Genomic DNA, 24,015 nt, shown 5'->3' with positions numbered 1-24,015 from the left:
TCTTGGTTTATATGTGGATAGGTTTATATTTGAGTATATACAGTATGGGGGTTTTTTTTTTAGTGTCCAAACTAACTGCATTCTGCTGTAATCAGCTGGGAGTTTTTCTTAAAGTGTGGGAACCTTTTAGTAACTGGAGGAAAATCAGACTGGGAATAGACAGTTAAAGGTATCCTGGCCTTATTTTGGGGCTCAACAAATCTGCTTTCTTTACTGCATTATGTACCCTTATGTTGTTAGCTGGGGGTGTGTTCTGTGGGGAGGAGGGGTTATTATGATTAGGAAGTTATGGTACATATTTTCATACTGAAGAGTTACAGTACGCCTTGTGAACAAAGTTACTTGTATTTCTGTATAAAATAAATTAAGAAAGACGAGGTTAAGGTCCTTGAGGCCCAAGATAGGGTTCAATTCCCCTGACTTCTTTGGGATGAGGAAATATCTGGAATAGAATCCTTGATTTATCTCCTGGGATAGGACTAATTCTATTGCCTTAGTTTGTAGTAATATATTGACCTCTTCTTGAAAAGTTGGATATGGAACTATGATGAGTGATTCCCACTGAGTGGCTTTCCTGAAGGAAGAGAGAGAGAAAAAAAGCAATATCCCGACGATGATGATAAGCACCCAGGAACTTACTATTACTTTATTCTGCTCCTTGAGGAAGACTTTGCATTCGATCTCCTCTTCCGCTCCTCAACCCCAACATGTAGGACAGAATTCAGATTGAAAAGGCAACAGATGGTGTTTGGATGCTTCAGTCAAAAGATAAAGTTTGTTAGGATTGAAGTAGAGCTGTTTGTTTAAGATGCCTTCTTTCTCTCTAATGGGGCTTAGAATAAATGTGGTGCTAGGCCTGCAGGTTTTGTATTGCAAAGATGAGGAAGCTTCTTTTCTTAAAGGCTATAAGGTAAAATTATGTATCATACCTGATAATTTTCTTTCCATTAATCATAGCAGATCAATCCACAGACTGGTGGGTTGTGTCCATCTACCAGCAGGTGGAGATAGAGAGCAATCTTTTGCCTCCCTATATGTGGTCATGTGCTGCCGGAAACTCCTCAGTATGTCAATATTAAAGCTCCATCTGCAGGACTCAGCACAGAGAATTACACCCACAAAGGGACACTCTGCCCAGCTCACCACCGCCGAAGCGGGGGAGGGACACCACACCCGCCGATGTGGGGGGATCTGGCTTATCCTGCTACCGCAACCGCGGGAGGAGCTGGCTTACCCCAAACACCGCCGAAGCGGGAGGGATACAAAGCTACCCTACAGCCGCATGAAGCGGGAGGGAGCGCCGGCATAATTTAGTTACCAAGCCAGCCACCGCCGAAACGGGGGGAGAGGAATGCAGCAGCTAAATGTAACACAGAATCGTTTCAACTCGAGGAAAATCCAATTGGGAGAACTTGAACACAAAGTTCTCCTGAACAGGAACTGAAGAATACACTGGAACCTGAAATATAACCAGAACAACAAACAATACAGATATCTGGGGGGGACTATGGATTGATCTGCTATGATTAATGGAAAGAAAATTATCAGGTATGATACATAATTTTAACTTCCATTTCATCAAGCAGATCAATCCATAGACTGGTGGGATGTACCGAAGCAGTACTCACCCAGGGCGGGACATGGAAATCCCTGAATGCAACACGGAAGCTCCAAACCGGGCCTCAGCCCGAGCAGCCACATCCAAGCGGTAATGCCGCGAGAAGGTATGAGCCGACGCCCAAGCTGCTGCTTTACAAATCTCTTCCAAGGAGACGGATCTGGCCTCCGCCATTGAAGCCGCTTGTGCTCTAGTAGAGTGGGCCTTCAGCTGAATAGGCGGAATCTTCCCCGCAGCCACATAAGCTGCTGCAATAGTCTCCTTGACCCACCGTGCCATGGTAGGTTCAGATGCCTGCAGACCCTTACAAGGGCCTGCAAACAGCACGAACAGGTGATCCGACTTCCGGAAGTCATTGGTCACTTCCAAGTATCTGATGATGACTCGTCTCACATCCAGACATTTGAGAGCAGGGTACTCCTCTGGGTAATCCTCCCTGCAAAAGGAGGGTAGACAGAGCTGCTGATTCACATGGAAACGAGAAACAATCTTGGGCAGAAAGGAAGGCACTGGGTGAATCGACACTCCTGCCTCAGTGAACTGCAGGAACGGCTCTCGACATGAGAGTGCCTGGATCTCAGAGACTCTTCTGGCTGACGTGATGGCTACCAAAAAAACCGCTTTCAACGTCAGGTCCTTCAGCGATGCCCTCGACAAGGGCTCAAAGGGCGGCTTCTGCAAGGCCCGAAGCACCAAATTGAGATTCCACGTAGGCACTATCAAGTGCAGAGGAGGGCGCAGGTGATTAACTCCTTTGAGAAAGCGCACCACATCTGGCTGTGACGCCAGGGAAGCACCCTTCAGGCGGCTCCTGAAGCAAGCTAAACCCGCCACTTGGACTTTCAGGGAACCGAGTGACAGGCCCTTCTCCAGACCCTCTTGCAGGAATGCCAACACTGCCGAAATTGGAGCAGTGGAGGGCGATAGAGAGCCTGCCTTGCACCACAATGTAAAGGTACGCCAAATCCTGGCGTAAGTAGTAGAAGTAGAGCGCTTCCTCGCTCTCAGCATAGTGGTGATGACCTTGTCTGAGAAGCCCTTCTTCCTCAGCTGCTTCCGCTCGAGCCAGGCCGTAAGACCAAAGGGGGAGGGATCCTCCATCACCACGGGACCCTGATGTAAGAGGCCCTGCTCGGCTGGCAGCCTCAGAGGACCGTCCACTGTGAGCCTGATTAAGTCCGCATACCAGGGACGTCTGGGCCAATCTGGACCCACCAGGATCACCCGGCCCGGATGCTTTGCCACCCGGCCTAGCACTCTGCCCATCGTGGGCCAGGGTGGGAACACGTAGAGGAGCTCCTGTGTTGGCCACTGCTGGAGAAGAGCATCGACTCCCAGAGATCGAGGGTCCCGTCCTCTGCTGAAGAACCGCGGCACTTGACAGTTGGCCGAGGAAGCCATCAGATCCAGGCTTGGCGGGCCCCAGCGCTTCATGATGTCCAAGAACGCCCGCGCCGACAGCTGCCACTCTCCTGGATCCAGAGTATGGCGACTCAGAAAGTCCACCTTGACATTCATGACTTTCGCAATGTGGGCTGCCGACAGCTGTTCCAGATTCCCTTCCGCCCACAGGCATAGCTTCATGGCCTCCTTGGCTAGAGGAGCGCTCCTGGTACCTCCCTGGCGATTGACATATGACACTGCCGTGGCATTGTCGGACAGGACCCGTACTGGCCTCAGCACCAGGACCGGGAGAAACTCCCGAAGCGCCAACCGAATGGCTCGGAGTTCCAGGAGGTTGATAGTCTGTTTTGCCTCTGCAGGCGACCAGAGGCCCTGCACTGTCCTCCCCAAGCAGTGGGCTCCCCAGCCCGTCAAGCAGGCGTCCGTCATGACGACCACCCACTCCGGGATTGTGAGGGGCATTCCTGCGGACAGTTTGTCTGGCCTCAGCCACCAATCCAGCGCATTGCGCACCGTTGGATCCAAAGGAGGCGTACAGCGTAATCCTCCGAGACTGGAGTCCACCGCCGCAGCAGGGAGTGCTGTAGGGGTCTCATATGGGCCCTGGCCCAGGGCCTGCACATAGTCCCAAGCTCGAAGAGTGGAGGCTGATAGGAACTGGTCCACCTGGGCCCGAAGCTTGGCGCTCCGGTTGTCTGGCAGGAACACTTTGCCCACTAGGGTGTCGAATCGGACTCCCAAGTACTCCAGGGACTGAGTCGGGCGCAGCTGACTTTTCTCCCAGTTGATGACCCATCCCAGGGAGCTCAGAAGGGCAATCACCCTGTCCGTAGCCTTCCCACACTCTGCATAAGAGGGGGCCAGGATCAACCAGTCGTCCAGATAGGGATGGACTTGTACTCCTTCCTTGCGGAGGTAAGCCGCAATGACCACCATCACTTTGGAGAAGGTCCGCGGGGCAGTGGCCAACCCGAAAGGGAGGGATCTGAACTGGAAGTGTCGGCCCAGGACTGCGAAGCGCAGGAAGGGCTGATGAGGAGGCCAGATGGGAATATGTAAGTAAGCTTCCTTGATGTCCAAGGATGCCAGGAATTCCCCTTTCTTCACCGCAGCTATTACGGAGCGGAGAGTCTCCATCCGGAAGTGCCGGACCTTCAAGGCCCGACTGACTCCCTTGAGGTCGAGAATAGGTCGAACAGAGCCTTCTTTCTTTGGCGCCACAAAGTGAGTAACGCCCCTTGCCAAGTTGATCTACTGGCACCGGGACCACCGCGCCCAGGCAGATCAGGTTGTTCAAAGTCTGCTGCACGGCAGCTGCTTTGACCTGGGACTTGCAGGGAGAGTTTACAAACCCGTCTCTCAAGGGCTGGCAGAACTCCAGCTTGTAGCTGTCTCTGATGACTTCCAGAACCCAAGCGTCTGAAGTTACCCTGGTCCACTCGCCCAGGAATGAGGACAACCTTCCTCCTATCTGCACTGGGCCATGGACCAGGTCCCCGTCATTGGGTACGCGACCCTGGGGGAGGGCTGGAGGATGAACCTCCAGGTCGGCGGTCCCTGCGAAAAGAATGCTGCTTGGGGGAGACGTTCCGTTTGAATGAAGCGGAGGCAGAGGAGCCCAACTTGCCCGGGCGGTACCGACGGGCTTCCTGGAACCGGCCCTTGGAGGAACCAGGGCGAGCACTGCTGGCCCGAGTCCTGACCTCCGGCAACCTCTTGCCCTAGGACGTGTCAAGCTCCATCACGATCTTGTCCAGCTCGTCCCCAAAGAGCAACTTGCCTTTAAAAGGCAACTTGGCTAGGCGAGATTTAGAGGCATGGTCAGCCGACCAATCCTTAAGCCAGAGCCACCGCCGCGCAGAGACCGTCTGGGCCATACCTTTGGCCGAGGCTCTCAAAACATCATACAGTAAGTCTGCCAAGTAGGCCAAGCCCGACTCCAGGGTCGGCCATTCCGCCCTCCAGGAAGGATCCGAGGGGGAAGCCCGCTGCAAAACAGTCAGGCACGCCCTGGCCACATAGGAGCCGCAAACCGAGGCTTGCAGACTCAGGGCGGCCGCCTCAAAGGACGACTTTAAGGCCGCCTCCATTCTCCTGTCCTGAGCGTCTTTCAGGGAAGTGCCACCTTCCACCGGCAGTGCCGTTTTCTTAGTCACGGCAGTGATTAAGGAATCTACCGTGGGCCAGATAAAGGCTTCCCGTTCCCCCTCTGGCAGGGGGTACAGACGGGACATAGCCCTGGCTACTTTCAGGCTTGCTTCCGGGGCATCCCACTGCGCCGAAATTAAGGCCTGCATGGCTTCATGCACGTGGAAGGTTCTAGGCGGGCGCTTCGTTCCCAGCATAATGGCGGAGCCAGCCGAGGCTGATAGCGGGCCTTCCTCCGGAGAGGCAATCTTCAAAATGCTCAAGGCCTGCCCTAGCAGGTTAGGCAAATCCTCCGAGTGAAAAAGGCGCGCTGCGGAGGGGTCATCCGCTCCATCCGTGCGAGGGTCAGTCTCTTCCATAGAGTCCGCAAAGGATCTCTGGGAGAACTCAGACACGCTGCCGTCATCCACATCCGAGGAGACAGAGTCCCCTAGTGGCTGAAAATCCACCTGAGGGCGTTTGAGCACAGGGGCCTCCTCACTCTTATCAGACAAGGGAGCGGGGGCAGCGTTCTGCATAAGAAAGGCCTGATGCAGCAGCAAAATGAACTCAGGGGAGAAACCCCCTAGCCTGTGCATTTCTGCAGCTTGCGCCACGGCCCTAGAGGCGCTCTCAACCTGCGATCCCAAGATCGGAGAGGCGCGATGCGCGTCCAAAATGGCGTCCGGCGCGAAACTCCGAGAAGGAGCCGCTCGGGAAGAAGGGCGTTTTAATTTCGCCGACTTCTTACTGTCGCTCGATTCAAGGGCGACCAAGCTGTTAACGTCTCCCATCTCGAGGGCGACCCAAGAAGAAGCCGACCGAGCCGCGTGGCCGGTCACGACCGGGAGGGCGGCCAGTGGGGGATGGGCGCCTAAGGCGGGAAAGGCCGCTGTGCCGGAGGAAAAACTGGTGAATTCTCCTGGCTCCGAAAGGGCGCCCAAAAAAAGTGACTCTACCTTCGAGCCCCCCGCTTCCCTGCTAGGCGCGCAAAAGCGTTCCGGGGAGCGTCTTTTCGTGCCCTTGCCATCCGACGCCATAGCCACGTGGAGACCGTTCTGGGAACCTCCTGCCCGCTAGTAAAAGGTAAAAATTACCTGCTTCTTGCTCCGAGCTGCGACGACTTGTTCCAGTGAGCAGCTGCAAATGGACGTCCTTTTTGAACGTTAAAAAAATTTTTTTATTTATTTTTTTTTTAACGGAGCCAGCGGGAGGAGGGAGAAAAGGAGGGACCTGGCACCACCAGGTTTGCACTTGCTCACGAAGAGCCTGCAACCCCAGGTACTCAACAAAACCTAAACAATTAGGCTTGGAGACCTAGCCAGAGCTGCTGCTGTGCGACCACACACCTGCTGAGATAGAGAACATACTGAGGAGTTTCCGGCAGCACATGACCACATATAGGGAGGCAAAAGATTGATCTCTATCTCCACCTGTTGGTAGATGGACACAACCCATCAGTCTATGGATTGATCTGCTTGATGAAATGGAACTTCTCTTATACTTAATGACATGAGCTCAACAAATGCTAAAGGGTGGTGCAACAGTCTTTGACTTTATCAATCATTTCATTGCTCTCCTCCATGAAGGAACTGTCACCTAAGGATCACCAGCCAATTTGTTATACATTTCTTCTCTAAGTCCTGAGGCCTTAATCAGACAGGCCTTCAAGAAATGGTAGAGCCAGAATCGAGGATTTCAGTATTAAATGCATCATATAAATAGGACGAGTACCACGTTCATTAGCTTTGAATATTACTGAATTTAGCTTGGATTGTTGTATGACCAAGTTTTAATCATTCAAATAATAAATAAAACTCCCTAATCCCTTATTTGCCCTGTTTGTCTGTCTTGAATACATTGCAAGCTCTGTCGAGCAGGGACTCTCTTATATGATTGTGTACATTGTAATATACAACCGATAGCATTATAAAACAAGCATCAGCAGCAGTAGCAATATTAAGGGTTTGCACTTTTTGATTCAAAGAGTGTATAACCTGCACCATATGTTTTTGGTGGGAAGTGATGTATATAGAGTAAGCAGCCATGAAAAATTCTCTCTACAAGAGGTCGAGTCTTGGATCTTTTCTAGGTGGGGTATTAGAGGTCCCTACACATTTCTGCTTTATTCCTAGCCAATTCAACTGCTAAACCATGAGAAAGTTGAATCTTGCTGAATCCAGGTGTAGGCTGTACTGTATGTGAGGCCTGCTTTCTTAGAGAGATAGATCATACAAAAAACAAAAATCTGCCACTTGCAAGTTTGCTCTTTCAGGAGGAATCCATGGACCAGAGATGTCACTATATTCTTGAGAGCTTTGGAAAACATTTTGGCAAATTACACACACATCTGATCTCAGCCCATTTCTTGCTGCAGTAGAAAAAGTACTTGTAACACAAAGCCTACAAAAATCACTCAAGACCTACCGCCACGTACAGAAGTAACACAACAAGGTGCCTACCTAGGAAAATGCAACACAGTAAATATTGCAGTCAGACCTAGAACATCAATGCGCCTACTGGGAAACTGAACAAACCAATTAATTACAGATGCTTAAATAGAAACTCCCTGTAAACAGAGTACCTGGCCTTGATCACTGAACACAAAAAGACCCTTGCTAGGTACAGAATAACCCCCCTTTTTACTAAGTCGCACTAACGGTTTGTGGTGCGCTAATGACACAGCCTTGTCTCTTCTCCGCGTTTATATTTGCCCATTTAAATTTTACCCACCTTCTCCCTTTCTCTCACATCTAGTCATTAGTCTCCTCCTTTTCATGTCTCATTTATCTACTGGCTTTTCCCATTTCTTTCTCCAGAACTTCCACTGGCTCCTCTCTCTCCTTTCACAGTCTCCTACCTCTCCCCATCTTCCACCCACTCCATAGTCCCACATGTCCATCCTCTGTACTTACACTCTCAGCCCTCACCTACCCTTCATTGTCTCTCATCCCCTCACCAGCCCCAACTCCATCCCTGTCTCTCCTTCCTTCTCTTGCCTCCAGACCATTCTTTTGCTACCCTGTACCCCATCTCCTACTGCATCTCTTTCACTATCTTTTAGCCACATTTATGCCATCCCATGATATAACTGAATTCTATTATTATGTCTCACTGTTTTATCAAATGTCACACCGAACCCCAGTTTGCTTGGGATAATGTAAAAAAGAAAACAAAATCCTTTATCCTCCACCTTTTAAGACATTGCCTATACAGCTGGATGGTGATGGCACAAGGAAAGCAAATTTGGTCCAGTGAAGACTAACTCAAAATAACCTGTTCCTTAGCTGGGCTCTAATATTACCAAATTGAGAATGTGACCATACCATGCCTCTGTGGTTATGTTCCACTAGTAAGTTAAAGAATTAACTGGCATTCTTGAAAGGATTATATAACCTTTAGATGCATGCCTAGGAACAAAAACATATTTATTTCATATAGCAATTCCTCATGTACAATCACAAAACAACCTTTTAGGGCGGATAATGTTCACAATGAGCTCCTTATCGACCAGAGTTTTCAGTTTTGGCACAGTATAAGTTACCACAAGAACAAAATATAAGAAAGCCAATGGACTGCATTAGGAGCTTTTAGCCCATTTAGTTATGTTTAAACAACAGAGATCTTCATGAAACAAAATATTTATTTTTATTTTGACTTATAAAACCAGTTGTCCCTGAAACATGCTCAAAACAGAATAATTAATTTGTGTATCTAAAATGTAAACTTCTACAAAACAGATGAAGTGAAGATGTGATTCCATGTTCCCCAATGAAAGGAGAGTTTAATTTTACTTCCATTAATTTCAATATATTCCATTTTTATAACACCAGGCTTCCCAAGGCAGATTACAACAGTAGTTAAGATGAACCTATCAACAGCGGGGCGTGACAAGATGGCGAACTAACTCACACGTTAACGCTCGTGCTGCCTTTGGAAGCTTTTTTGCTGAGAATATTGTTTCCTGAGATGCCACATACGAAAAGAAAGGGGGTAACGAAAGGCTATCTGCCGGCAGCCAGAACCTCCTCTCCAGTGCAGCAAACGCTGGAGCGTTATGTGTCGATTCAACCTTATTTGACCGGAGGAGCGGGGCCTGCAATGGACGCCGATACGGAAGTTGTGGCGATTCAGGGCCTGGATACTACGCTGTCGCCCCCGGGTGTTATTCCACCTCCATGCCCTGCCAAATCAAGAGGAGAGCAAGGAGGGCTAGAGACGGAAGGCGTCAACGGAAACCCTCAGCCAGGTAGTGCATCCCTTGATATTGGCAGGGAGAAAAGCGTGGAAGAGGCTTTTCCTAGAGAAATAACTTTGGTTACGATATGGAAGGTTCTTCAAGATTTAAAAACCACTGTTGATAAAACTGCACAAGAAACTACTTCAATGGTTAACCAGATGACCTCACTAACGGATTCCTTGGAAAAGGTACGTTCTGAGACTTTGGAAAAAATTACAGTGAACCAGGAGCAGATTAAAATGGTTAAAAATACAACAGACTCTTTGATAAAAGACAAACTCCTGATTCATAAAAAAATAGAAAATTTAGAAAATTACAACAGAAGACTCACTTTGAGGTTACTGAATTTCCCAATAGTTCCAGGATTAACAGCAATAGACTTATTTAAAAAATACCTAATGGAGAATTTGGAGATATCTCCACAAGCTATTCCTCCTTGTAATAAAATTTATTATTTGCCGATATCTAAAAAAAAAGAGTCTCCTGGACGAATGGGAAATGAAATAGATCTTCAAAATTTAACAGCAATTTTAGAAGAATCCATTACTGAGGTGGAGACACGTGGAACATTAATTGTTTCTTTAATATTTGACCAAGACCTTAGCTCCTTGATGAGGCTTTATTTCAAGAACTCAATGAAACCATTTTATGGTAAAAAGATATGGATTTACCCTGATGTGACTAGAGCTACACAGGAAAGGAGAAGACAGTTTTTGTTATTGCGTGAGAAAGTGAGAGAGATGGGTGCAACATTTTTGTTAGCCTACCCTTGTAAATGCGTGGTAAAATATTTGGGAAATAAGTATATTTTCTATGAATCTAACCAATTGCAGATTTTCGTAGATAGGAAAAGCTTAAATTAGGAATAATATTATGAAGAAATTATAAGGTAACAACAGATGTTAAGCTACTATGGTTATTTTTATTTTTGTCCTCTTTGAGGACTTTCCTTTGTATCATATTTAAATACTCCCCCTTACTACTTATATATATTGTGGTCTAAGGAAGTGTAATATTGTTACCTTTGGAGCCGTTTAGGTTCAAAAAATGCTTGTGTAAAATTCTTTCTGTGTTTCAACAAGTATGATTTGTTTGTCAACCTGTATAAATGATTAAACTTAAATAAAAAAAAAAAAAAAAAAAAAAAAGATGAACCTATCAAAACACAGGGTATCCTCACTGAAATTTGGCCATCTGTATTGTAAAGAACAGTGCAGAAAAATGAACACAAAATACAGTGTTTACAACTGCTGTTTCTACAAGATACAATAATTTTTAAACTGTTTTAGTAATATTCAATTTTTATTTCATGATACTTATATCTACACATGGGAAGCTTTCAAATAAATTAAAAAAAAAATTGTCCTCCACCTTTTACTTTTAAGGCACTGCCTATCCAACTGGAACAGCTTTTGACTTTTTACAGATGGACTACACATACGCAGTACCTTATTTCTAATAATCTTTTGCTGCTCCATCTCTGGCCGTCTTCAAATCTAAGCTAAAAGCCCACCTTTTTGATGCTGCTTTTAACTCCTAACCCTTATTCACTTTGTTCAGAACCCTTATTTTATTTATTTTTTATTATTTTACAGCTTTTATATCCCACAATTTCCCACTACTGGCAGGCTCAATGTGGCTTACAACATTTATTACAAATAGTGGAGTACAATAGATGGAAAAGGATAGTCAGGGTGGAGGACAAGGATAAAGAAATGGGTCAGTCCATAAGGGCTGTGTCCTGAGGTCAGTGTGGTTGGACAGGTACATTGGGGTACTCTTGCTCAAATAAGTAGGTCGAGTGACTTCCTGAAAGTCAGATGATCCTGAATCGTTTTCACTGATTTAGGTAGCGCATTCCACAAGTGTGTACTGACGTAGGAAAAGGTGGAAGCATACATGGTTTTATACTTCAGTTTAGAACATGAAGGGTAATGGAGGTTTAAGTAAGAACGGGCAGTTCTCAGTGAGTTTCTTGGTGGTAGGTGGATTAGGGCATCCATGTACGCTGGGGCTGTTCCATAGAGAATCTTGTGGACTAGGGTACAGATTTTAAAAGTTATACGCTCTTGGACAGGAAGCCAGTGCAATTTCTCACGTAGTGGACTGGAGCAGGTGAACTTCGACACTCCATAGATGAGTCTAGCTGCTGTGTTTTGGACGGTCTGTAGCTTCTTTAGGAGTACGCCTGTGCACCCTGCATAGGTGCCATTGCAGTAATCTAGGCGGCTCAAGACGAACGATCTGACCAGATTGCAAAAAAACTCCCCTTGGGAAATAAGGTTTCACTCGCTTTAGCTTCCAGAGTGAGGAGAATGCTTTCTTGGTGGTTGTGATGGTATCATCCTCACTTTAATATTCCCTTATCTCTTGTTTGTTCTGTGTCTGTCTGTCCTAATTAGATTGTAAGCTCTGTCGAGCAGGGACTGTCTCTTCATGTTCAAGTGTACAGCGCTGCGTACGTCTAGTAGCGCTTTAGAAATGATAAGTAGTAGTAGTAGTACTGTTTTGGGTGAGTGAAAATGGTAGCAATCTCTACCTACTGGCTTCAGAAAATTGCCAGATAGGCTCACGCCATCTCCTGTTCTCAATCTAACCTCCTTGCTCCTCTCTCTCTCCTTGCCCTCCCCCATGCTCCTGTCCCCCCCATTGCTTCTGTCTCCCTCCCCCCTGCATTGCTCCCATCTCTTTCCCTCCTCCAAAGCCCCCCCCCCCCCAACCAGCATGCAACAGTTTTACATCTTTCTCTCCAGCTGCCATAAATGTTGGCTGCAGGGGACTGCGGCTCTCTGCACGCTGTGACTATTTCCTGCAGGCTGGCCCGCCTCCACTGATACAGCCTCCTCTTTCAGAGTAGGTAGACTTGGCTGGAAGGATGCAGCCGCAGTGTGGAGAGTGCCATGGAGGCATATTTTCAAAACACTTAGCCTTAGCTAAGTGCTTTGAAAATATGCCTCATGATCTCCCATGGATGTCAGCTTTGTAATTATCATCGGGGGCTGGCATTGGTAGCAGCTGGAAGAAAAGAAGTAAAACTTCTGTATACTGGCTGGGGAGCTCAGGGTGGGAGGAAAGAGAGGGGCAGGCAGCAGGTGAGCAAAGTAATATACCAGGCATCTATGCTGTGCACTGGATTGGGGGGGAGACCTAGGCCCCCAAGGCCCCCCCCAGTAGCTACGCCCCTGGTGCACAGCATTCTCATACACTTTTCTACTGAGGTTAAGGAATATGAGAATCTCTTCACAAGGGTACCGGGAAATCTTTTTTGACCTCCTGGCTCTTTGCAAGCAGATCTATTATTGATTGATGCAACAGATACTGCTTCTCAAATCCAGGAACTTCTTGGACATGATACACTGTATCCACCTTCCTATTGACAGGTGGTATATACAGGAGGGTTCCCCACAGTTTCATTTGTACCTTTCTGAGAATATTATGGATGGGCATTAGCACATCTTTGGGGGTACAAAGCAGGTTGAAAATTTGGAGTATATCCAGCATGTTTTCCCTGGTTTCTGCCACTTCCTCCACTGAAAGAAGGTAGCTCCCTCCATTCTCTTGATAAAATCAGCAAAGGACAGAGATCTGAGGAAAAGCCTTTTGAGAACTCTTGATTAGAACTGCATTAAGGTTCATTATCATACTCTCAGGAGTGTTCAGACTATGAATTGGTAAAGTACACTGGTGAAGTAGTCTGAATTTGTATCTACTTAGCAGACAAGACATAAGTAAGGGGTACCATTAACTACTGGAGTCTAGACACCAGTGCAATATAATGCCTCGGTGACGATTCCTCTCTAATCTATACCGCATTCTCTCCTCTCCCCTATTTTGTTCTTCCTTTCTCTTCCGTATGCTCTTTTCACTGTCCTTACACCCTCACTACTTTTTACATTTTCCCCCTCTTCAACAGGCATAATTTGACTTTTCACATTTGGGGGACAAGGAGCACAATAGCTCTCTGCCTGCTTCACTCCCTACATCCTTAACCTGATTTGCTCCTTACTTCCACTTGATCCAGCCTTCTGTTTCCCTCTGCTCCCTAGCAAATTCTAATGCATCTCATCCTAGTAAGTGCACCATCCATGCCAGTTTAGCTCATCCCTTCACTGCTTCCCACTTCTTAATCTCCTCTGCAGGCAAGATTTCCTATAACTGGAACATTTAATTTATCTCTCAATTTGTGATTCTCTATCTTCCACAGACTTGGATCATTTCCTGCTCTGTTCTCCTTGGTTTCAAACTCATCCCTGATTTCTGGGATTGCTCTTGTTTCCCTATCCCTTACAGCACTTCTCCTGGTATATACAGATTCCAGGCCAACGGCAAACTCGTGCCAGTAGAGTCCACCAGTAGTGTAGCCAGAAGTCTATTTCCGTTGGGGAAGAAGCCATGCATTTCCTCTCTGCCCACCCCCTCCACCTCTCACCAGTGGAAGAGGTCCTCTGCTTGAGCCCCCTATACTGTCTGAGCACTGGGAAAGTTGGTGGCACACCTCTATGCTGAAGCTGGCACTTCGTGCATGCTCAGTTCATGAGGATGAATTGAACATATGTGTGTGTGAGGGGGGGGGGAGAGGGGCAGTTTCCCCACTGCTCAGACATCATAAGGGGCTTGGACAGAGGACCTCTTCTGCTGACAGGGCTTGTGCATCCCCACTATCTATCACAATGTGTGCTGCAAATTTCTTTTTTTTTAGGGGGGGGGGGGGTGAGGCCAAAATGGGAGGCCCAGTCACCCCCCCCCCCCCCCATGATTATGAAATTCCCTGCTACATGCCCACCCTGGACGGACAAGGGTCATGGGTTGAAAACTCATAGATTACATGTTGGGTGAAAGAGCATTTTCCAGCAGCCCTTTAATGGGAGCATGCATTTAAATTAAGCCACTATGGCTCATCTATCTGATACTGTTGCATGAGTGATGAATAAGCATCCAACTCACATAGCTAGGCTAAGAGCTGGGAGATCACTTCAAGCAGCAATGGCAGGGGCAGTCTCAAATGCATAATATGTTGAATAAATTGGAGGAGTACCACATTCATTAGCTTTGAATTAGCTCAGATTGCACTATAGAAGGGTTTGCACTTTTTGAATCAAAGTGCGCATAAACTGCACCATGTATTGTATATAGGAAATGATGCACACAGAAAGCACAGAACCATGAAAGATCTCTCCAAAGGTCTAGAACCCTAGAATCCTTTCCACGTGAGGTATTAGAGATCCCTACACTTTTTCAATGTTTAATAACTGATTCTACCACTGAACTACCACTGGAGTGGAGGAGTGGCCTAGTGGTTAGGGTGGTGGACTTTGGTCCTGGGGAACTCAGGAACTGAGTTCAATTCCCGGCACAGGCAGCTCCTTGTGACTCTCGGCAAGTCACTTAACCCTCCATTGCCCCATGTAAGCTGCATTGAGCCTGCCATGAGTGGGAAAGCGCGGGGTACAAATGTAACAAACAAAAAAAAACTATAAGAAAGCTAGGTCTTGTTTAATCCAGGTGTAGGCTTCACTTGGTATTCAAGGCCTGCTTTCTCAGAGACAAGTTGTACAGCTGCACAGAAAGCAGAGTATGCTCTTTCAGGAGTCATCTGTGAACCAGAAATCTTGAGAGCTTTTATATGCTTTGGCAAACTAAAAACATATCTGATCTTGGCCCAGCTTCTTGCTGGAGTGGAAAAATTGCTTCCTTTGCCAACCTTTCTTTGATACTGGGGTATGAAATAGTTGAATATGGTAATGCGTTTTTTGTAGAGGGGAACAGTGATTCAGCGACTGAGTAGAAGGGAAGCCAGGGAGCCAAATCAGGAAATGCCATGTTTGTGAGGCAATATTCCCCATGTTGCTACTTCAATTCCGTCTATGTTCTCCTGTTTATTTTTCATATTGCTGCTACTGTGCTTCTTCCCTGGACTGAGATAGCCTTGTGGCTCCATTAGGCCCACCATTTCTACCTTCTTTGTGATAATGGAGAAATATTTTACTTTCCATTCTACTTCAATTCATAGCATAAGACTAGCCATACTGGATCAGACCAATGGTCCATCTAGCCCAGTATCCTGTTTCCAACAATCGCCAATCCAGGTCACAAGTGTCTGGTAGAAACCCACATAGTAGCAACATTCCCGCTACCAATCCCGGAGCAAGTAGTGGTTTCCCCATGTCTATTTCAACAGCAAACTATGGACTTTTCCTCCAGGAACTTGTCTAAACCTTTTTTAAACCCAGATACGCTAATCACTGTTACCACATCCTCCGGCAACGAGTTCCAGAGCTTAACTATTCTGAGTGAAAAAATATTTCCTCCTATTTGTTTTAAAGTATTTCCATGCAGCTACATTTAATGTCCCCTGGCTTTTTTACTTTTTGAAAGAGTAAAAAATTTGATTCACTTATACCTGTTCTACACCACTCAGGATTTTGTAGATCTCAATCATACTTCCTCTCATCTGTCTCTTTTCCAAGCTGAAGAGCCCTAACCTCTTTAGCCTTCCTTACGAGAGCAGTTCCATCCCCTTTATCATTTGTGATGAGTAAATCAGGGCAGTCAAAACCTAAACTCCTTATGGGCAGCTTGAATCCATATGGTAGTACTGTGAGACTACTTTAAGAGTTTGGCTGGCGTAATTTTGATGCTGGCAGCCTACAGGATAGGGGGATCGTTCCTGTCCTCCACTGCTAGACACCAAGGATAGTCCCCAGTAGATCTAGGGAATCTGATAGCGAGGGGTTTGACTCCAAGTGGGGGCAGTGGAATATCTGCTCATTAATGGCATTAGGCTCCTGGAGAGGAAAAATAACACCAGCTCAAAACTGGTATTATTTTTTTCACAAATACTGCAAAATTAAATGCAAGCTGTATTACATTTGCATAATAAGGTGCTTTACAGGAATAAAAGCAAAAATGCACGCAAACAAGTTAAAATGGCAAAAATTCTGAATTATTTCTTGACACATGTTAGTAACTAACCCCTGAATGGGATTTGGGGCATTTCCACAAATTCTTAAAGAAGTTCCATTATCCTAAGAAGTTACCAGTTTTAGAGGCGTTTAGTAAAGTAAGAGAGGGGTAGCAACAATTTTGTGCCTCTATAGATCTCAGTCAAGTTCTACAAGACATAGGAATTAAGAGGGTGTTTACTGGATCCATAGTAATGATGAATGACTGAGGAAGTTACCTGGAGGAATCAGACCACCCAAAATAATGCCTGGATGATCCAAGGTATTGGCAAAATGATCTCTGTTAATTGGGAACAAGAGCAAGAGCAATGGTGGTTTCCTGCCAGGTCATCAACCTGGAACCTTAACCATTATTTTTGGAAAGCCATTAACAGTCCCTTTCTTGGAATGAGTGCAGAATCTTCATGGGGACCCCCACAGAAAGCAAGGTCTTGAAGTTTCTTTCCCAGAGAGAGAGTTTCTTTCCCTTAACCCAAAGATGGGAAAATTAGGTTCTTACCATGATAATTTTCTTTCCTTTAGTCATAGCAGATGAAGCCATTACGTATGGGTTGTGTCCATCAACCAGCAGGGGGAGATAGAGAGCACTCAACTTTTCACAGTACCTCATGGCCAGCTATCTCCACTGCCTCTTCAGTATTTGAAGCTTCCAAAGCAGTATGGCAAACCGCAATGGGAATAACATGAACTTTCCTCACAGCGAACGATGGCCCCTTAACAAGGGCATAAACTCAAAAAAAGGAGGGAATGAACTCATCCTCCTGGAGGGAATAAACTCGTCCTCCACTTTGTATAAACGGAGGGAATACTTGCATCCTCCTGGAGGGAATAAACTCATCCTCCCAAAACATGAACTGGAGGGAATAAACTCATCCTCCTATCACTGTAACAAGAATCCTGAAGACTGTTTTCCAACTCCCCATGGAAGGAATATAACTTCAGGAAACAAGAACAGCACCTAAAATCAGAATCACTGCAATACAGACAATCATACAGGGAGGGCTCAGGGCTTCATTTGCTAAGACTAAAGGAAAGAAAATTATCATGGTAAGAACCTAATTTTCCCTTCCTTGTCATCAAGCAGATGAAGCCATTACGTATGGGATGTAACAAAGCAATCCCTAAATACGGTGGGAACAAGCCACACCACGCACTAGCACCTGTGCTCCAAAACGCACATCCCTCCTGGCAGCCATATCCAGCCTGTAATGTCAGGCGAAAGAGAGCTTAGAAGCCCATGTTGCAGCACTGCAAATCTCATGAAGAGATAGTGCTCCAGTTTCCGCCCAGGAAGAGGAAATCGCTCTTGTGGAATGTGCCTTAAAGGCTTCAGGCGGAGCCCGGCCAGACAGCAGATACGCTGAAAAGATAGCTTCTTTGAGCCAATGGGCAATAGTGGATTCAGACGCTGAAGACCCTCTGCGAGGACCTGCAAACAGCACAAAAAGATGATCAGAGGTCCTGAAAGAATTTGTAATTCGCAGATACTGCAACAGAGTCCTGCGCACATCCAAAAGGGGCAACTGCCCAAATGAATCTGGAAACTCCTCCTCAACAAAGGAGGGAAGAAAAACAGGCTGGTTTAGGTGAAACGCTGAAACCACCTTAGGCATGAAGGAAGGCACGGTCCGAACCGTGACCCCTGACTCTGAGAATTGCAGAAAAGGGTCTCTACAGGACAGCGCCTGGAGCTCTGACACCCGTCTCGCCGAGGTAATGGCCACTAAAAAGACGGCCTTCAGTGTCAAATCTTTCTCTGAAGCATGCCGAAGCGGTTCAAAGGGAGCCCCCTGAAGGGCCTTCAATACTAACCCCAGGTTCCAAGCTGGACAAGGTGCCCGCACGGGAGGATGGAGCCGAATCATCCCTCTAAGAAACCGTGCCACATCTGGATGAGCAGCTAAGGACACGCCTTCAACCTTGCCACGCAGGGAGGCCAATGCTGCCATTTGCACCCGCAGGAAATTATAGGCCAAGCCTTTGTGTACACCATCCTGCAAAAAGTCCAGAATCGGCAAGACAGGAGCCCGCAACGGAGAAAGCGCTCTTGAAACACACCAGACTTCAAACTGGCGCCAAATCCTGGCATAAGCCATGGAAGTGGAGCGCTTACGGGCCTGCAGGAGAGTGGAAATTACCTTATTTGAGTAGCCTTTATCTCTCAACTGTGCCCTCTCAATCGCCATGCCATAAGACCAAAGCGGCAGGCGTCCTCCATGGCCACCAGACCCTGTGATAACAGGTGCGGAACCAGAGGTAACGGAAAGGGAGCCTCCAACAGCATCTGTCGGAGGTCCGCATACCAAGGCCTCCTGGGCCAATCCGGGACGATGAGCACCACTTCTCCTGGATGCAGCCGAATCCGCAGGAGCACTCGCCCTATCAAGGGCCACGGAGGGAAGACATACAGCAAGCCCAGGGGCCAGGGTTGAGCCAAGGCATCCAACCCGGCAGAGCGAGGATCCCTCCGTCTGCTGAAGAAGCACGGGACTTTGGCATTGGAACTGGTCGCCATAAGATCCATCACTGGCATGCCTCATTTGGCACATATCTGCAGGAATACATCGTCTGCTAGTTCCCACTCCGCTGGATCGATCTGATGCCTGCTAGATAGTCGGCTTGCATGTTGCTCTGACCTGCAATGTGACCCAGTGGCAAATTTGTTCGGCCTGCGCGGCTAGAGCTCTGCACTGAGTGCCGCCTTGTCGATTTATGTAGGCCACTGCTGTCGTGTTGTCCAACATCACCTGGACAGCCAATCCTTCCAGGGTCACTTGAAAGGCCAGTACTGCCGCAGGGTTTCCATGTGAAAATGCCGCACTCTTAAGGACTTGTTTAGCTCTTTTAAGTCCAGGATTGGGCGAAAAGACCCGCCTTTTTGTGGCACCACAAAGTAAATGGACTAGCGGCCTAGACCTTGTTCGGTGGGAGGCACCGGGGTCACAGCCCCTATCTGGCACAGACTGTGCAAAGTCTCCTCTTCTGCCGCCCATTTGGTGGCAGAACCGCATCGGGACTCCATAAACACGTCTCTCACCGGGGCATCAAATTCTATTCGGTATCCGTCTCTGATCAGGTCCAAGACCCACTGATCTGCGGAGATTTTGGCCCACTCCTCGAAAAAGAGGGAAAGTCTTCCTCCGATGACAGGAAACGAGGAGGGGGCCGGCGCACCATCATTGAGAGGGTCGCCCCTGAACTCCAGGCCTTGAACTGGCAGCTGCGGAACGTTTGTCCGAGCGAAAGGAGTTTCTCTGCTGAAAGTGGGCAAGCGAAGTGAACCCAGCAGAACGCTCCGGGCGGTACCTTCTAGCTTCATGGAAGCGAGGTCTGTAAGAGGAGCGGACCGCCTGACCCTTAGAGGAAGGCTTCGGCCTATCTTCGGGCAAGCACTGAGGTTTAGAATCCCCCAGGCCTTTAACAATATTTTCCAGCTCCTCTCCAAACAGGAGAAGGCCTTGAAAGGGCAACTTCACCAACCTTTGCTTAGATGCCATGTCCGTCGCCCAATGTCGTAGCCAAAGAGTGCGGCGAGCCGCCATTGCTACAGCCATTTGTTTAGCCGAAGCTCTGACCATATCATAAAGGGCGTCAGCCAAAAAGGACAAGGCCGACTCCATCCGCGGAGCCACTTCAGATAAGGTCTCCGCTCCATCACTGGGCTGTTCCACTGCCTGCTGTAACCAAGCCAGGCAGGCTCTAGCAGCATAACAACTGCATGCAGACGCCTGAATAGTGAGACTTGCCAAATCAAAGGACCGCTTCAGAGCTGAATCAAGCCTGCGGTCGTGAATATCCTTCAGGGCAACACCTCCTTCAACAGGGAGGGTAGTTCTCTTTGTCACAGCCGTGACCAGGGCATCCACTTTAGGCATTGCAAAGCGAGCCAAATGTTCCTCACTCAGAGGGTATAATTGCCCCATAGCCCTGGCAACCTTCAAAGGTCCCTCGGGGTCAGCCCATTGAGCCGAAATAAGCTCTTGGATGGAGTCATGCAAAGGAAAGGCTCGAGCAGGCTTTCTGGAACTAGCCATCCTTGGATTAACAGAGGAGGCTGTGCCACTCTCAGGATCTTCAATCGAGAGGGCTTGTAAGGCATCTGAAATAAGCACTGGCAGCTCCTCGCGGTGGAAAATCCTCACTGCAGACGGATCATCAAGCTCCTGTGGCAATTCTGCACCCGACTCTGGCTCCTCAGCCCAAGAAGTCCTGCCAGACCCCTCAGAATCCTCATATCCCGACCACGGGGGGGAAAAGGGGGGGGCGCCACACTCAGAAGGGGAATTAGCCCTTCTGCGTTTATCAGGAGGATAAGAAACAGGCAAAGCCAACTCCAAAAGGCCAGGATCCACCGGGGGCGCAGGCAGAGGGTCTGAAGATCCCTGTGGAAGAGCTCTTTTAAACATATAAGCCCTATGCAGCATTAAAACAAAATCAGGGGAGAAAACCGCTCCCTGACCGCCCGGATCCTGCCCAGGGCTATCAGCTCTATTATTAGCTTCACTCAGAGGACCCCCCCCCCCCCCCCCCGGATTCAGGGCTCTCCGTCACAACGGAGGCCGCGCCATGTGGAAAATCCAAAATGGCGTCTGCTGCCAGCTCAGAGCGCAACAGATCGCCATGCTCGGGCCGGCCCTACCATCTGTACAGCAAGAATTACAGAGCCCTGCTGCTGATTTGGGCTTGCCAAATTTAGAACAGCGCTTTACAGCCTCCGCAGCCATCGCCGAAAACGGCGGTAAAATTCAAAAATGGCGGTTCGCACAAAAAACATCCCGATCGCGGGCTCACCCCGGAGGAGTCAGAAAACACTCTTACCTCACTAGACCGAGTATCACAGCTCCGGTCCTGCAGAAGAATCTCAAGAAAAAAACCTCTTTTCTTTTCTTTTTAACGCTGTGAGGAAAGCAGAGGCAAAAGAGGTAAATAAAAACACTCCAGAGGCTCAGATAAGTGGGAAAGGCAGGGAAAGGCGACTCAATGTGCCTGCATCCACTGAGTGGGAAAGGACAGAGAAAAGCAAGCTAATATGTCCACATCCACGGGGGCATGGGTAAGGCAGGGAAAGGGCTGACCTATGTGCCTTCAAAGTGAAGCTGCTATAGCCTCTAACACCCCGGCTAACAACTGGCAAGCCAGGAGCCACCCCCAGGCAGATTTCTGATGGAGCTCGAAGAAGCTGCAGCCACCCTGCTTGGGGAGATAGAGAATACTGAAGAGGCAGTGGAGCTGCCATGAGGCACTGTGAAAAGTTGAGTGCTCTCTATCTCCCCCTACTGGTTGATGGACACAACCCATACGTAATGGCTTCATCTGCTTGATGACAAGGAAGAGAGAGATTTTATTTATTTTATTTTCAGTACTTGATATACCGCAAGCGATCCCTGAGGCAACTATGCAGTTTACAATTTCTATTACAAGTACTTTGAACTGTATCTAATGGGCTCACAATCTCAGTTATATATTGTACCTCAATAGCTCTCTATATAAAAAGAGTGCACAACACAGGGCCTGTGGGAGATACCTCAACTTGACTTTTGTCAAGAATATATTCAAAAGAATTCTGGGCAAAATGCAGGAAAACAGGAGAATCTGGAAAATCTATTATGGTTGCTGTCATGTTTCACTGGCAAGGAAAGTCCATGAGTACCATCTCCTACTGAAGAAGGTGGTTTATCAGTGATTACTCAACAGCAAATAAGAATGCCAATGTCAGCACCCAAGACAGTTGCTACCAGCAAGTCATAAAGTGCCAGTGTCCTTACTAAATGAGCATAGTGAAAGCAATGCTCAGCTTTCAGTGATGGAGTGCAAGTAGGGATCTGCTCAAGTTGCTGGGGCCTTTCCACAAGGAGATATTGAAATACAGAGGTCAATCAGAAACTACAAATGGCCAGAAAGAAATTTATAAGCATAACAATCCTATTGGTTAAAAAATTAACTTTAAAATTCTGGATAAGGAAGGATGAATCACCAATTTAGTACTGGAAGCAATTAATGTAAGAAATGGCAGCTACTGAATCACAGTCTTTCCAACAAATAATAAACCTGAATGATTACAGTTCCAATTTGGGAACAGGAACACCAAAGAAGTGAATAGTGATTTCATGAATCAGTTAAAATTTTTAAATAAATAAAATCCTCTTTTTTTAGTAGAGGCATAAAAATATATGCATAATCAAATTAACAGGATGACCGATCAAAATGATCTATAATGGAATAAAGAAACTGTGTGTGAATTGTGTTGAAAGTGAGGGACACCAGAGATGGCTGCAGTAAGGAAGAAGTTTAAAATGAAAATAAGATATTTCAAGTCTGTACTGGATTACATTAGAATTCATGTCACGTATCTGGATGTTATGTTTATATCTAGAAGTCAATGTTGTATTGACATTTTTAAAAACTGCAATTTTTTCACTCAAAGAATAGTTAAGCTCTGGAATTCGCTGCCGGATATGGTAACAGTGGCTAACGCATCTGGGTTTTAAAACGGTTTGGACAAGTTCCTGAAGAAAAAAATCCATAATTTGTTACTGAGATACACATGGGGGAATCCACTGCTTGCCCTGGGGTTGGTAGCATGGAATGTTGCTACTAATTGGATTGGCCACTGTTGGAAGCAGGATACTGGGCTTGATGGACCATTGGCCTAACCCAGTATTTCTTAGGTTCTTCATGCCCACAGTAAAAAGATTAGAAAAATAAAAAGAAGAAATTTTCTCTAGTCTTTTGATTCATGGGGGGAGCCCCCACCAGTCATTTGATTCAGAGGGAGATAATTCCCACCACTCTAGCCCCATTGCCAGTTAATGCAGCCCACTATCACCAGTGTGGGCTTTCAGCCTAAAAAGCTTCTCCATTCTGGTGTTAGAGGGTTTTAACTGGTGTTTATACCAGAGTAGGAATGGTCAGACAAATATCATGCAGTGAAGTTGTCTAGATTTTAGAGCCCTGGGAGACATAGAGGCATATTTTCAAAGCACTTAACCTTCCAAAGTTCCATAGAAACCTATGGAACTTTGGAAGGCTAAGTGCTTTGAAAATATGCCTCATATTAGAACAAATTAAGCAATATGAAACATCATGTTCAAGACCTAGACAGTGTATACTTTCAGTCTGGTGATTCAATAGAGACACATTTTCGGTTATATGTTGGGCATCATTTAAACCCAGAAGACATTTTGTCTATCATCGTGGGAAAAATTGAGTCAGTCACATTAAAGTTAAAATAGTTTAAAAATTTCAAAATAAAAGACTCGATCTCTTTTAGACAAGATTAGGGTATTGAAAAAATAAAAATGTAAGGGAAAAAACAGAGGGTTGAGGGAGCCTTGTGACAAATAGCTTTTCTTTCCATGAAAAAGAACACATCCATCTCATTTCACAGAAAAATACTGACAGATGGGGTTTTGTGGTGCCAGCTGTGCATGAGCAGAAAAGGTTTAGGAAAGCCATTCTAGCTCTAGCTAGTAAAATGTTCCATCTCAATGCCATCAGATGCCACCACCATTTATGGGCAATAAAGGCTGGAAGAAACCATTTTGACAAATATGGGGGACAAAATGGTAGCAATAGCCTTGTGTAGCTCTCGAGTTCAGCATATCACATGCTCTTTCACAAATTCCCCTTTGATCACATCACAGCCTCAAACTACTTGAGGTATG

At 46.9% G+C, this 24,015-nt stretch overlaps 1 protein-coding gene across 3 annotated transcripts in view; it reads right to left on the bottom strand.

Moving 5' to 3' along the window:
* The window catches only part of OTUD5 (OTU deubiquitinase 5), a 200,194-nt gene that overhangs the window by 84,871 nt on the left and 91,308 nt on the right, over positions 1-24,015 (bottom strand). The window lies entirely within an intron of this gene.

The sequence above is a fragment of the Microcaecilia unicolor genome, chromosome 2, assembly GCF_901765095.1.
Source record: "Microcaecilia unicolor chromosome 2, aMicUni1.1, whole genome shotgun sequence".
Taxonomy (NCBI): Eukaryota; Metazoa; Chordata; class Amphibia; order Gymnophiona; family Siphonopidae; genus Microcaecilia; species Microcaecilia unicolor.
Note: the sequence above shows the minus strand (reverse complement) of the source record. Positions and strands in the feature narration are given on the sequence as shown.